The sequence below is a fragment of the Chenopodium quinoa genome, unplaced genomic scaffold (genome assembly GCF_001683475.1).
Source record: "Chenopodium quinoa cultivar QQ74 unplaced genomic scaffold, ASM168347v1, whole genome shotgun sequence".
NCBI classification, from domain to species: Eukaryota; Viridiplantae; Streptophyta; class Magnoliopsida; order Caryophyllales; family Amaranthaceae; genus Chenopodium; species Chenopodium quinoa.
The window spans coordinates 2,306,124-2,322,266 of record NW_018742204.1 but is presented as its reverse complement, the minus strand read 5'-3'; the positions used below and the strand labels follow the sequence as shown (position 1 = coordinate 2,322,266).

At 38.6% G+C, this 16,143-nt stretch overlaps 1 long non-coding RNA gene across 1 annotated transcript; it reads right to left on the bottom strand.

Annotated features, from left to right (window-relative positions):
* Positions 1–11,378: 11,378 nt before the first annotated feature.
* Positions 11,379–12,767, bottom strand: LOC110691667. The gene is made up of 2 exons (XR_002505330.1): positions 12,655–12,767; positions 11,379–11,677 (listed from the first exon to the last, which is right to left on the bottom strand). It is a non-coding gene; the product is annotated as an uncharacterized LOC110691667 (long non-coding RNA).
* Positions 12,768–16,143: the final 3,376 nt, after the last annotated feature.

Genomic DNA, 16,143 nt, shown 5'->3' with positions numbered 1-16,143 from the left:
CAGTCCTTGAGGAGTCATGTCATCATCAACTCATATCTTCACTAGAGCATTCATCACAGCCTTTCGATGCTCGTGGGAAGTGGCCAAAAGCTTCCATACATTCATCTCCACCTTGATCTTTTGCAGTTATTTGACCACATCGCTGTTCACAGGATCGATGGGATCAACTATCGGATGTGATTGTGGTGGAGGTGGAGGTGGATTAGGTTGTTGCAACCGTCCACTTTTGGTGAGAACCTTGACCTCAAAGTCCCCCCAAACGTCTTCACTGGTTCCAAGAGATGAACAGGCTATATCTTTGAGATAGACGTCTTCATCATCACTATCCCAAATTCCATTCACTTCTTCAGTACTTGAGATAAATAAAACTTCCGGCAGAGGTTCATTCACAGGTTGAATGAGTATCGACGGATCAAAGGAGACTTCATCCCCCATGGTAGCCAAAGCATCAAAAAGAGGACCTGTTTGAATGTTAGGCTTCTTGTCCCCTAGAGGGACAGGAAGTTGATTAGCATCAATCAGGTCTTGGATTGCATCCTTCAGCCTCCAACACTTCTCAGTGTTATAACCCATGCCTTGATGAAACTTGCAATAAGCATTGGGGTTGTAGCTAGCGGTACTATTCTCAGGTCGAAGCTCTGGAAATGGTCCGATTGGCATAATCAATCCTTGACCATGCAAACGGTCATAAGCAGCATCATAAGTCATTCCCAAAGGCGTGTAAACCCTCCTTTGCCTTTGGAATCTTTGAGGAGGAGCATTAAGGGCCAGCACATCATTGATATTGATATTGTTGGTAGCATTATTGGGCTTAGAAGACGAAGAAGAAGGAGTGTCGTTCTTCTTGTTTTTCCAAGTGTTGTTGTTATTGTTGCTACTAACAGACTTCATCAGTTCATCTTTGATATTGATTCCAATATCGTATACAGCTTCAAAGGTACTCAGTGGCAGAAAATTTAAGTGTTGCTTGTACTTATGAGTCAGATTGGCAATGAACAAGCGAACCATTTCTTTCTCCTTGGGGGGATCCACCAGGACCGCAGTTGTTTCCCTCCACTTGCTTAAGTAAGTGGTGAAGCCTTCATTCTCTTTCTGTTTGAGAATGGAGAGTTCACGTTCAGAAGTCTTGACCTGGATGTTACACTTGTAACGATTCATAAAGCTTTCAGCAACATCCTCCCAGGTCGCGACATGTTTGGATTCCAATGAATAGAACCACTGTTGACAGGCATGCTCTAAGGAAAGAGGGAACACCGTAGGGAAGAGGGGACAGGCTGTTCCACATAAGTGAACTCTTCAGAAATTTTGCTCATCTGTTCCTTAATCTTGTCCGTTGCAGCAGTAGTGACATTGTTTTGATTTTCTTGTTCTATAGTGCTGAATCTAGTGGTGAGTGTCTGCATCATGTCACACAATCTTTCAATTGTCTTGTTGAGGTTCTCAATGTCTTCCTTAGTGGCCATTGGTTGAAAGTAGACTAGAGATGAATCTTGTGGAGATGATTGAGGTGGTTTCCTTGTACGCCTCTTTGGTATAAGCGGTTGTTGAGGTATGGACTTGAACCGTAACAATCTACCCCTGCTTCTTGACCAAATGCTGTGACACTGAAACAAACACACCTTTAATGACAAAACTTAACCTTGACCCATCCGGATTAAAAAAAAAATTAATTCAAAATCTATAATTTTGAAATTCTACTTGTTTATTTTTTTTTTAAAAAAAAACATAAGGGAGGATACCATCCGACTTACTCCGAAAAAAAAAACGACACAAAAAAGGACAAGTCTTCCCTAAAATACGGTCAAAAGGTGGTGCACGACTTAAAAAAAGTGTGTGAACATAATGTGTGAGTGATTAAGTGAGGTTATAGACGCGTGTTTTGACCGTATAGCTAGACACGACACAAAACTGGACACAGCATTCGCACAAAAATCGAAAAAAGGACTGACAGGACACTTTCTTGGGCACCGTGTCACGGTACAGATTGTCGTGACACGGTGCAGTCTACCGTCAGACGGCAGACAGCCCCGTGTCACGGCACTGTTCACCGTGGCACGGCAGAAAATGTCGTGACACGGTGCGCAGTTCCATTTCAGTTTTGTGATTTTTCCAGATTTTAACTGATTTTAGGTCCGTGCTTATTACTATGTGAGAATAAAAACCCTCGGTCATGGGTTAAACAAAAGAGCAAACACAAGAAGGTTAGCACCAAACAGCCACATAGCATTTAGGCACGATGATGTAAAAAAGTTTGCAACCTAGAGTGAAGATCTATATTCAATTATTGGTCAAGCTTTGGGTGTCAAAAGGGTACCATGGTTAAGAATTTGGACGCGTTAGTAAGGCAGCCTCCCTTGAGGGTGTATGCCAACAGGCGGCTCCGCGAGTTCGTGATGAAATCGAACTCGACTCCATGGTTTGGGTGGATTTAATAACTCGGATGAACCCTTATTGCCATGAGTGTTTTTGGGTTCATAGAGCTTAAATCCCCCGGGGCTAAGACGAATATAGAACACATACGTTTTTTCAGAAAAATCGAAGGAAGTCGACTGTGAGGAATGAAAATAAGCCACCAGACTGATTTTAGGACTGTCGTGACACGACAAAAATTCCCGTGTCACGGTACTGTGCACCGTCACACGGTGCAGTGTACCGTAACACGGCAGATTTTGCCGTGGCACGGCAGTCAGAAAATCTGACTGGTGCCCTGTTTTCCTTCGAGCGCAACCAAGTTATCCAATTTTTCCTACGGGACAGACCTGAATGCGACGTTAAAACGTCTATGCAGATGCAAAAATGCCAAATTAATCACAGGAATATTTTTTCAAGAATGTTTCAAGTCTCATCCACTCATCTTAATTAAATACCGATCACTCAAATCGATAAATAATTAAGAATCCTCCCCACTGGAGTCGCCAAATTGTAGGCGTCGCTCGAAGTGCGCCTACGTTAAAGCATGTTGTGAATATGCTTGGCACTCGTAGGAAGTGGGAATTGACATATACGATTAGGGATAAAAAAGTAGGGAGTCGCCAACAAGTTTTTAAGGAACTTGTAAACCGTTCACGGATCATAAAAAGGCAACCACGATAAGGGACAACGATAGGCAACAACGATTGACCCGTGAAGGTTACACCCCATTCATAATCCATGAGATTACTAACTCCATATGGTTCGGAACCACGAAAGGAGGATAGGGGATGATGGTACGAAGTGAGTCATGGAGTCACATTCGCCCGTATTGGCCTCTACTCGATTCTTATATTGAAAAGCATTCCTGTGATCTCAAAGGCATACAAACAATAATTCAATTCGCTCCAAACTATTATTTAACTAAATTGGTTGAATATTAATGTACACATTATTCTAAAAAATTGGTGATCACTTCAATTAATAGTATGATTAAAAGGACCCTAAACCGGTTGTCCAAATTATCTTATTAGGCGTGATTTTCAATTACATATTCCCTTTAACATGCAATATGGTGATCAATAATAGAATAACATTAAAATCAAAACCAATTTAATCACAATTCCAACAACATAAAATCGTTATAGGAATAATAAAAATAAAAGGAGCATGATCCTTGCTTTGATTATGTTTGTTTGCAACTACAAAATAATAAACGAGTTAGTAACTTCAAAGAAATAATAAAACAATAATTAAATTAAATTAATTAAAGTAAAATTGATTTTGGGGCAAAACCCTCAAACAATTCTACCTTTCACGCCTTGGCTTAAGGATAGAACCACGAGTAAAGTATGGACTCCTTTGAGTACTTGAAGAAGGAATTTTGAAATAAAAAGGGGTAGGCTAGTGTTTAGGTTAAAGCATAAAAGAGAGGAGAATAAAATTAGAGAATTACTTGGTGCCCCGTTCATCAGAAATGAGGGGTATTTATAGGAAAAATGAGTTGAGGGAGCACACGGAACCCTAAAATGATAAAAACCCTAAAAAAGTATCCCGTGACACGGTCAAACTGTACCGTGACACGGGAAGACCCACCGTCAGACGGTACACTTTCCCGTGACACGGTACATTTCTGGTGTGACGCGGGAAATTTTCGGAAAACAGGATAAATAACGCGTTAAGGGTTTACGCGGAAAAGACACGGAATGTCCCATGTCACGGCACACCTCCCATTTCACAGGAAATCCCACCGTCAGACGGGAAGGATTCCCGTGACTAGGTAGGTACCTGCCGTGGCGCGGGAAATTCCTGCCTCTTTTTCCGTCTAAATACATTTTTAACCCTAATTTCCTTCGGCATTTTAAGTGCCGATTGATAATTTCGGGTCTTTTCTGACCTTTTATTATTCGGGCTAAAATAAGAAAATAATTAAATAAAAATAAATAAAGGGTTTGGGCCAAAAATAAATAATAAAACAATAAAATAAAAAAGGTTTGGGCTAAAAATTAATCAACAAGTTTGGGCTGAAATTAAAACTATGCTTTTACCATACATCAAGGTTAATCCATGGACTGTTCAAAAATATGAATTTAATAAAATACGTTTCTTTAAGCACTCTCGGGATTAAATACTAAACCCGACCCATAGTGGCGGTGAAAGGTTGTTCATCATCGGGTTTGGTTTTGGGGAGACATTTTTAGGTGTCTACAACAGTATACAGGAATAAAAATCCGGTTTGACTTAAAGGAACTATGTCCCGATTTTAAATTTATTCATTAGTTTAAATTAATTAATCAATTAATTAACCAAAGTCTTTTAGTCCTTGGTTAGTTTATTAAGACTTATTTACAAACACAAGTCAAACCAAATGGTTAGTTAGTTACATAATAAGTTTGCAATCTAACCATGGCTCTAGTTCTCTAAAGTTCAAGGATATGGGTTAGTCAAAGAGGGTCCATGGTTATGAGTCCGAATGCACCTAGTGGAAGCATTACCTTTTGAAGGGTTGGCGCGAGTGGATAGGACCTCGCGAGTTAAACTCTCTTCCATGGTTTGGTGAATGGAACATACATTCTCGGATATACCCTTTGTTGCTCAGAGCGTTCAATCAGGTAGATGGAGCATGAATTCCCAGAGGGTTATGTACATATGTAGAACACATATGGGTTTCAAAAAAGTGAGAAAAACTCAATCAGGAAGTACAATAGAGCCAACAGTGCTAGAACCGGTTGAAATTAGAACCCATATTTTTGGCTCGGTATTGGAAGAATACAGCGCCATTCAACAGGGACTGTCGCCGGGATATGAGCCCTATCGCTTGGCGAAAGAATTGTCGCTCGGCGACAGAGCCTTATCTTCGGCGACAGTCTTTGTTTTCTAGACACCAATTCCTACATGCCTCAGCAGGTGTTTGTATTCTTAAATTTTCCAGTTTTTCGCAGCATTATTTCGATTCTAATTTTGAAAGATATTCCTTAAATTTCTTACGTGTAAAAATCCTGTGTTTTTACTCATTACGGATGGTCTTTCCAATGAGAACCTTTTTTATGCATATGAAAATAATGTTAATCACAATTACGCACATTAAATACTTAGAACTTTTCGAGTCTCATCCACTCATTCTAAATCATTGAAGAAATAAATTTCAGGAATTAAAATAGAAATCCTCCCAGTGGAGTCGCCAAAAAATGTAGGGAATATTTCAAGAATTACCCCAAACTTGAACCACACTGTGATCATACGCTTAAGCATGGTGGCGTCCAAAGGGAAGGAAGATAGAGCAAAAGAGTCGCCAACAAGTTTTAGGAACTTGTAAACCGTTCACAGGGTGAAGGTTACACCCCTTAACGATCTCATGGATCGTTAACTCCAATAGGTTTGGAACCATGGCTGGAAGTTCAGGGATGAAGGTACAAATTCAGTCTAAAATAGAAAGAACCTTCCCTAATAATATGCCTCTACTTTATTTTTCTCGTATTCATGTGCACTTTCTGACTAACATGCAATCATTAGGTTTACGCTAAACCTGTTTAATCTATATTGGTTGAATATTAATGCACAAATAAATCTATTATTGGCGATCACTTGATTTATAATCTTATTAATCCTAAACAAGATTATTAATTATCTTATTAAGCGTGATTACAAGTACCAATTCCCTTTAAACATGTAAGAGAGGGCGTGATCAAGCAATAACAATAATAAAATCAAGCAACATAATAATAATAATAATAATAATAATCATAATCCAAATAATTATAATCATAATAACAATCATGTTAAAATAAAGCATAATAATAGCAAGATCTTAGGCTTGCTACTGACAAGATTAATAATAAACACTACCATGTCACTAATTAAACATATAGAAATTAAAAGCTTTAACCCTAACATGATACTAGCATGATATAAGGAAAGAAAATAGGAAGCATTCTTTTAATCATACTTGATATAATGAACTTATTGTTGTCACCCTAAACAAGATACTAGGAAGCAATAAAACATCCTACCATAATACTAGGAATCAAAATAACAATCTAAGCATGATTTCTGTATCATAATATCAATAAAGTAATTAAATTACTTACTTGGATGCCTCATATCTCATTCTTTCACGTCTAGGGCGAAAACAACTTTGAACTTGACTAGGTGTGTCTAGTGCTAATGTATGAGGAATTGTGTTTGTAAAAGGCTTGACTAGAAAAGAGAGAGTGAATAAGCTTTAGCTTAGAGAGAGAGAAGAATTAGAGAATTCTGGTTGAGAGTTGATGATTAAAAACAGAGGTCTAAAGACGCTATTTATAATGAAAAATAGTCTGAATATGATAAAAAAAAGAATCAGAGTTTGCAAAGGAATATAATATGACGTTGTCGCCGCAACTGCCCTTGTCGCCGCGCGACAAGCCCGTCGTCCAGCGCTGCAGGACAGTTGTTGCGTATTTTGTTTTTATTATATCATTTGATCAAGAAGTCTAAATAAGGCATAGAATATATCGTTAGAAAGCTTTTGAAGTCTACTTTCCAACACAATTTAAATCAGATTAAAATCTTTTGTAGATAAAACGATATGACCAAAATAGGGGAAGGGTGTCAATTTTGGATAGAGTTTTGTATCTCATTCATATCTTTTTCTTATAGCTCAGAATTAATATTATAAAATATCATTGGGAAGATAATTTCAAGATATTCAACCATATAAGATTTTTATAAAGAGTATGAGGCACAAAAATAATATCATAATATATTCAATTTTGTGAAAAACAAGATTCTCAAAAGGAGTAGTTTTATTCAATTTCAAACTCTTTGTAACATAATTATCAATCCTAACTCCATTAGGATTTAAGAGAACCTTCTAGAGTATTCTAGAAAACTATAATCAATCCTATTAGCTTTAGAAATGATAATTAATAATAGACCCTCCTCTAAATCATTGGGTCGTATGTAAGAACCAAACCGAGCTCAATTTAGTGTTTTGGTCATAACTTCCTCATTATTCATCGGAATTGGGCTTATAATATATTGTTGGAAAGGTCTTTTCAATCCCCATTAACCTACACTATTATTAGACCCATATTATGGATCAAACTAAACTGGAATGCAAGATTTTCATAAAGAGGGAAAGAAAAGAAAAGTTTTCAAAAACAGAAAAAAGAGATATTTTAATGAAAACATCCTCATCACTAAACTTTTCACACTTTTGAATCGTTCGACAATCAAATGACATGAAAGGTATTCATCACTAGGTTTGGTTTTGGAGAGACACAAATGGGTGTTAACACCCATCCAAGGGGCTCATTAGCCCTAAGGGGCGTCAGGCACATCATCACCCATCCAAGGGGCTCATTAGCCTGAAGGGGCACCAAACATATATCGCCCCCCCCCCCAAGGGGCTCGGCCGCCCCAAAGGGAGTCAAACATAACAATAAATACAAGTATACATAATTTAGCCGTAACAATTTGTTTCTTCATTGATGTTGCTTTAAATACACAAGTCTACATGTTTCTTCAAAGACACTCGTCACCTAGGAGGCTCTTAGAAAGCGTTAATTATATAATCGCCCATCCTAAGGGCTCATTATGGGGAGATCAAAGCACGTACCATTCCAAGACAATCCCAAAATTGAGACCGTAATTAGAAAATGGAATTTTCACTATGCTAGAGGCCTTTTTTTAGCAATTTCGGTAGGCCAAATGCATCAAAGATTTCAAGATAGCCTATCTAGAAGAGGCTCATTAACCTTAAAAGGTGTTAGACACATCATCGCCCATCCAAGGTGCTCATTAGCCCTAAGGGGCGTCAGACACATCATCGTCCATCCAAGTGGCTCATTAGCCCTTAGGGGCATGAGACACATCATTGCATATTTAAGGGGCTCAATAGCCCTAAGGGGCGTAAGACACATCATCGCCCATCCAAGGGGCTCATTAGCCCAAAAGGGCACCAAACATATATCGCCAAACCCCCAAGGGGCTCGGCTGTCCCAAAGGGCGTCAAACATAACAATAAATACAAGTATACATAAGTTAGCAATAACAATTTGTTTCTTAATTGATGTTGCTTCAAATACATAAGTTTACATGTTTCTTCACAAACACATGTCACCTAGGAGGTTGTTAAAAATCGTCAAAAATATCATCACCCATCTTATGGGCTCATTATGGGGTGATCCGAGCACGTACCGTTCCAAGACATGTCTAAAAATGAGACCGTCATTAGAAAAATGGCATTTTCATCATGCTAGAGGGCTTTTTTCACAATTTCGGTGGGCCGAATGCATTTAAGTTTTTGATTATCGGCTATCTAGAAGGGGATCTTTATCCCTTGAGGGTGTCAGACACAACATCGCCCATCCAAGGGGCTCACTAGCCCTAAGGGGCGTCAGACACATCATCGTCCATTTAAGTGGCGTCAGACACATCATCGTCCATCTATGGGGCTCATTAGCCCTTAGGGGCGTATGACACATCATTGCCCATCTAAGGAGCTAGAGACACATCATAAGTCTACATGTTTCTTCACCCCCCCCCCCCCCCACCCCAAAGGGCTCAGCCGCCCCCAAGGGCGTCAAACAGAACAATAAATACAAGTATACATAAGTTAGCTATAACAATTATTTTCTTCATTGATGTTGCTTCAAATACATAAGTCTACATGTTTCTTCACATACACTTGTCACCTAGGAGACTCTTAGAAAGAGACAATTATATCATAGCCCATCCTAGGGGGCTCATTATGGGGTGATCCGAGCACGTACTGTTTCGTGACATGCCTAAAAAAGAGACTGTAATCAGAAAAATGGCATTTTCATCATGCTAGTGGCCTTTTTACGCAATTTTGGTGGGCCGAATGCATTAATGTTTTCCATGATCTCCTATCTAGAAGGGGCTCATTAACCCTAAGGGGTGTCAAACACATCATCGCCCATTAAAGGGGCTCATTAGCCCTAAGGGGTGTCTGACACATCATCGCCAATCCAAGGGGCTTAATAGCCCTAAGTTGCATTAAACACATCATCTCCCATCTAAGGGGCTCATTAGCCCTAAGGGCCATGAGACACATCATCGCCCATCCAATTGGATCGTTAGCCCTTAGGGGCGTCAGGCACATCATGGCCCATCCATAGGGCTCATTAGCCCGAAGGGGCGCCAAACATATATCGCCCCCCCCCCCCTCTAAGGGGCTCGGCCGCCCCAAAGGGCGTCAAACATAACAATAAATACAAGTATACATAAGTTAGCCATTAGAATTTGTTTCTTCATTGATGTTGCTTCAAATACATAAGTCTACATGTTTCTTCAAAGACACTTGTCACCCAAGAGGCTCTTAGAAAGCGTCAATTATATCATCGCCCATCCTAGGGGCTCATTATGGTGTGATCTAAGCACGTACCTTTCTAAGACATGCCTAAAAATGAGACCGCAATTAGAGAAATGGCATTTTCACCATGCTAAAGGCCTTTTTTCGCAACTTTGGTGGGCCGAATGCGTCAAAGTTTTCCATGATCGCCTATCTAGAAGGGACTCATTAACCCAAAGGGGTGTCATACACATCATCGCCCATCCAAGGGGCTCATTAGTCATAATGGGTTTCAGACACATCATCGCCCATCTAAGTGGATCATTATCCCTACGGGGCGTCAGACACATTATTGCCTATCCAAGGGGCTTATTAGTCGTAAGGGGCGTGAGACGCATCATCGCTCATCCAAGGGGATCATTAGCCCTAAGAGGCGTCAGACACATCATCGTCCATCCAAGGGGCTCATTAGCTGGAAGAGGCACCAAACATATATCGCCCAACCCCCCCCCCCCCCAACGGGCTCGGCCGCCCCTAAGGGCATCAAACATAACAACAAATACAAGTATACATAAGTTAGGCATAAGAATTTGTTTCTTCATTGATGTTGCTTAAAATACAAAAGTAGATTGTTTTTTTCACAGACACTTGTCACCCAAGAGTCTCTTAGAAAGCGTCAGTTATATCATCGCCCATCCTAGGGGCTCATTATGGTGTGATCCGAGCACGTACCGTTCTAAGACATGCCTAAAAATGAGAACTTAATCAGAAAAATAGAATTTTCACCATGCTAATGGCCTTTTTTTGCACTTTTGGTGGGCGGAATGCTTCAAAGTTTTAGATGATCGTCTATCTAGAAGGGGCTCATTATCGGTAAGGGGTGTAAGAGACATCATCGCTAATCCAAGGGGCTCATTAGCCCTAAGGGACGTCATACACATCATCGTCCATCCAAGGGGCTTATTATCCCTACGGGGCGTCAGACACATCATTGCCCGTACAAGGGGATCATTAGCCCTAAGGGCATGAGACACATCATCGCCCATCCATGGGGCTCATTAGCCTTAAGGGGCACCAAACATATTTCAACCCCCTAAGGGGCTCGGTCGCCCCAAAGGGTGTCAAACATAACAATAAATACAAGTGTACTTACAAAAGTTAGCCATAACAATTGGTTTCTTCATTAATGTTGTTTCTAATACATAAGTTAACATGTTTTTTCACATACACTTTTCTCCCAGGAGGCTCTTAGAAAGCGGCAATTATATCATCGCCTATCATAGGGGCTCATTATGGGGTGATCCGAGCACGTACAGTTTGAAGACATGCCTAAAAATGAGACCGTAATCAGAAAATGGCATTTTCCAGTACACCAAAAGTAGTCTTTAATAGCGCTTTTTTCAGCAAAACACAACGCTTTTGAAGCGCTATTAATTATAGGTGCTACTAAAAGAATTATGACGCTTACTTAAAGCGCTGTTAATATTTCCACGTTTAGCAGCATTGAATAGTTAAGCGCTATTAAACCTCTTATTAAGGTTAAACTAAAATCATTATTGAATTAGATTATCTTTTTAGAGATTTTTTTAAGCTTTTATATTTTATCCTAACATCAAATGCGTCCCAAACACAAACATTATAGAGCTAAATTTAACAATTGATCAATAATATATACAACAAAAGCAACTTTATTTGTCTCATATCAAATAAAATTCTCAAATGCTCGTACATACAAGAATTATTCATTCTTTATTATAATTAAACACTACGTAAAAAGTTAAATAAAAAACTATACAATCTCATAACTACTTTTAACTCTAAATCAACATTATGAATTTTGACAATATTACCATCATGTATCCACCATTATATTTATATGATCTGAGAAGAACACGATGCGCTTGTTGAGTTCTCATCACTTTATCAATTTGGTCTTGATAACAACTTGAATCATTCCAGTCATGTAAGTACCTAAAAACGAGTAAGTTAATTAGCCTAGTTTATATGTAGTAATGCATGCTATATCGGCATAATCAAACAAAGACAATAAACTTAGTCAATTTATTAGTGTTCTTTTCGAAGATAAAAAAAACTTACAATCATCTAAAAGTCTTCAAAAAGGTATTCACACTATATGAGATCTACAACATAGTACTACTTTAAGAAGGAAATTAAACTTATCAGGATGAGATCACATTCAAAACACAACTCTACGATATAAATTGCTCTTTTATTGTGGAGCAGTTCGATTCTAATAATAACTAATAAGCAAGTTCAAAGTGGGCATAGTATAAGCTCAAAAATGCAAGTAATAACAAATCTAAATTATAAGACCCTGTAACCTGTAAGTACATATTATCAAGTATAAGTTGTAGCTAAAGAAATAGATGACAAAAATTTCATAAAACTATAAATTGTAGCTTAAACACAACTGTCAGACATCATATATACAAATTATTATTATGCAGTAGATTAAATAATCAAATGAGATAATTTAGCTCCAGCCAACATAATCCTTTTAGGCGAAATATTTCCAAAACTAACACTAGTTAACTAGCATAGTGATCATATATAGTGCCATTTTTTCCTAGGAACAATACCACATAGAAATGTACTAGATGTTATAAAATATTTTATAGTTATTAAGCCATAGAATCTAACTATTGCAATTAAGAAATGAATCACAAAAAAGGATTGATTTCAAAGTTATTAAGAAAAAAGGCACTGCACCCTTAAAAAAAAAAAAAAGAAAAAGAAAAAAGGCACTGCACACTAATCGAGTAATATCTTACGAATTGAAGCAGCTAGCTTGATTATACACATAAATACATAATAATGAATTGCTAATTAATTTCTCGATCTGTAGCAAACTCACAAGTTCACAAATGATATGATGTCCTTAAAAATGAAATAAAACTAACAATGATTAATTATGAAGGTATACTCACCGCAATTAGTAAGACCCCAACAAATATCAAGTTCCAAACACTCATCAGAAGAACCCCGTTGCAGGCTACAGAGAAGGTCCGTCGGAGTTCCATTAAGAAAAATCTTCAGTCATCAGTAACTAATTAAAATCATGTCATATTAGAAATTCATAATAATAATGAATAAATCAACATTGATCAATTCAAATTATTAACTTGTATAATCAAATTTTAATAAATCTAGTTCAATATCAGTTGTTTTTTTTTTTCCAATCAAATGTCTCGTATCTCTATTTCTAAAATTAACATGATTAGAAACCTAGTTGAAACCCCATAATCAATTCTCACTAGTTAATAAAGCACATATATAAAATATAATTTGTAATTTACACATGCAAACTCACAAATCACTATGAACAAAAACACAATGACATTAGTAATTAATAAAAAAAACTCACAATAACAATGGTTGTTATCAAAAGAATTTCCCCAACAAATCAAGGATCCGATTATGCAAATATGCAAATATGATACTAGTAATACCTTAACGAGGATACAATTCGATTTGGGATTGACGAAAGGGGGACTCATATACAAGGATAAATTATAAATTTGAAGAAACTGATAGAATTTAATGAAATCGAGTTGTCCAGCGACTACAAGTTTCAAGAGCTTACATCACAAGGGGTCTCGGTGGACAAAGATCTTCTTTCGCAGAAGTTCAACGCCAACGACATCCCAAAATTCAGAGCAATGGACAACCCTTACTTCCATTTAAGAGCATTCGAAACAATAATGAGTATCAAGGGTATTGATAAGAAGGTCTTCCCTTCTCTTTTCTCACTATCTCTCGAGACCGTTTGCCAACAATGGTTCTTTTCTCTCGAAAAAGAAAAGACCTCTACCTGGGAGTCTATAGCAAACGCTTTCGTTGATAGGTACAAGTGCAACATCCAAGTCGAGACCGACCATAGAGAACTTGAAATCCTCAAACAGAAAGAGAATGAAGGCTTCATCTCTTTCTTTAACAAGTGGAGAGAAACCTCAGCTAAAATGATTGAGGTGCCAAGTGAAAAAGAGTCTGTGAGACTGTTTATCAAGAATCTCCAAGAAAAATATTCCAAGCATCTTAAATATCAAAATAATCTCCATACCTTTAAGGATGTTTATGACATTGGGATCAATATTGAAGATGACTTCGCTAAGTCAAAAGTTGCCAACAATAACTCCAACAGTGGCTGGAAAGGAAAGAAGAACGACAATCCTTCTTCTTCCAAAACCGCCCACTCAAATAATTTTAGCACCTTTAATTTAGGAGAAGTTCTTGCCATGAACAACCAAGGACAGAAAAAACCATTTAGGAGGAACTTCACTCCTATTGGCATGAGTTATGATACCGCATTTGATCGATTAAATGCAAAAGGTCTTATAACTCCCATTGGACCATTTCGGGACCCACAAGTTGAGAAGAGGTCGGTTAACTAGAACCCCAACGCACACTACAAGTATCACCAAGGTAGGGGCAATTCTACTGAAAGTTGTTGGAAGCTTAAGGAAGCTATCCAAGACCTAATCAACAATAACAAACTTCCCTTTCCCCCTGCCAGTAAGAAGCCAAGCATCAACAATGCACCTCTAGCTCATAATCTGGCTATCTCCGACGAGGAAAACGAGATTGACCCCTTATCTCTCATTAAACCTGTTGAAGAAATCAATGCCATAGAAAAAAGAAGAGGAGACCTTTTTCGATGTCAAAGATAGCCTTCCAGAACCGGCGAGTAAGGAGGATATACAATTGCTCACACTGTCTGAGAAGGAGGCATCGCAACTACTACGTGAAGCTCTCAAAGTTATGAACGAACTCCATAAGAAATATGATGACCTTCCACTTCCAAAAGAAGAACCTAAAAGAGAATTCACTCCAGTGAGAACGACTTATGAGGCAAAGTATTTTCCCTTACAAGTCACTGAAAAACTTAAGAAGAGCAATAGAATCTACACTCCAATTGGGATCCCTTATACGTAAATGTAAGGATTTGGTACAGAAAATGATTGATGAAAAGAAACTAGTCCAAACCCAACAAGAAGAGGATATAACCATCAATGGAGTTTGGGACAGTGATGAAGAAGATATCTACCTAAAGGACATAGTAGGACCTTCACCTTTTGTATCATACACCACAGATGACATTTGGGCGGAAGAGGATTCATCAATTGATGTCCTCACAAGATCTGGGAGAATGCAACCTCCCGTTTCAACACAACCTATGCCCACCGTACAACAAGTTCCCATACCTATCATCGAAGACAATGATATTGTTAAATAGTTTAATAAGACAAAAGTTGAGATGAATGTGTGGAAACTTCTGGCAACATCTCGATAGCACAGGTTGGCTGTAATGAATGCCTTGGATAAAATCGGGATAGATTCTGACACTACTCCTGAGGGACAAGCCAACTTGCTTACAAGTGACCTTCCTAGTCCGATTAATTTAATCACCTTCTCAGACAAAGATTTACCCCGAGAAGGTGACAGACATTACAAGGCATTAAACCTCACGGTAGTTTGCAAAAGGATGAATGTTCCCATGACTCTTGTAGACAATGGATCAGCTATCAATGTCTGTCCACTTAGAACTGCGAGGATGCTCGGCATAAGGGATGAAGACTTAACTCCGTCCACACAAGGAATAAGAGCCTACGATAATACTCGTCGTCAAGCTCTTGGAAAAATAACCATAAATGTAACGGCAGGAGCAATAGAACATGCTACTACTTTTCAAGTAGTAGACATTAAAGCCTAATTCAACTTGTTGTTGGGACGCCCTTGGCTTCATGATCTAAAGGCCGTCCCTTCATCTCTCCATCAACAAGTGAAAGCCACAGTTGGAGGAATTCCAATCACTATCGATGCTTCGCCAATGAGAATAAAATCCATAGAAAATCCAATCATTAACGTGGAGCACGACGAAGATGATGAAGACCTATGGGGCTTTAATGAAGAAGTCTCCTTAATCCAGGGGGATGAAAGGACATCTCTTTGCCATGACCCCCATTCCAACATGATTGTCAACACCATGCTGAAGAAACAAGGACACTTCCCGGGGATGACCCTAGGAAAGAAGAAAGGGATAGTAAAATTGCTGGAGTCACCTGGCCTCCCTAAGCTAGATACTTTAGGACTTGGTTTTTAACCGACTCGGAAAGATCTCAAGCGAGCCCAGGACAAGTTGAAAGCACGTAGGGACGCTCGCATTCAAAAGAAAGCAATTCCAATGGATCAGTACCCTCTTACGCTTAATTGTCAATTCATAAAGGAAGGAGAGGACTATCCATGCCATGAATTTCCCGAGCCAATTGTTGTAACCGGCATACGACAACCAGGATTCGAGATTTTCTTGGATTGCTACTTCACTGATGAAATCTTAACTCCTGTCCATAAGGAGAAAGCACCCCCATGCTTTGACTTTAACGTCATGGGATTACTGTTTGGGCGGGAAAAGAATGAGC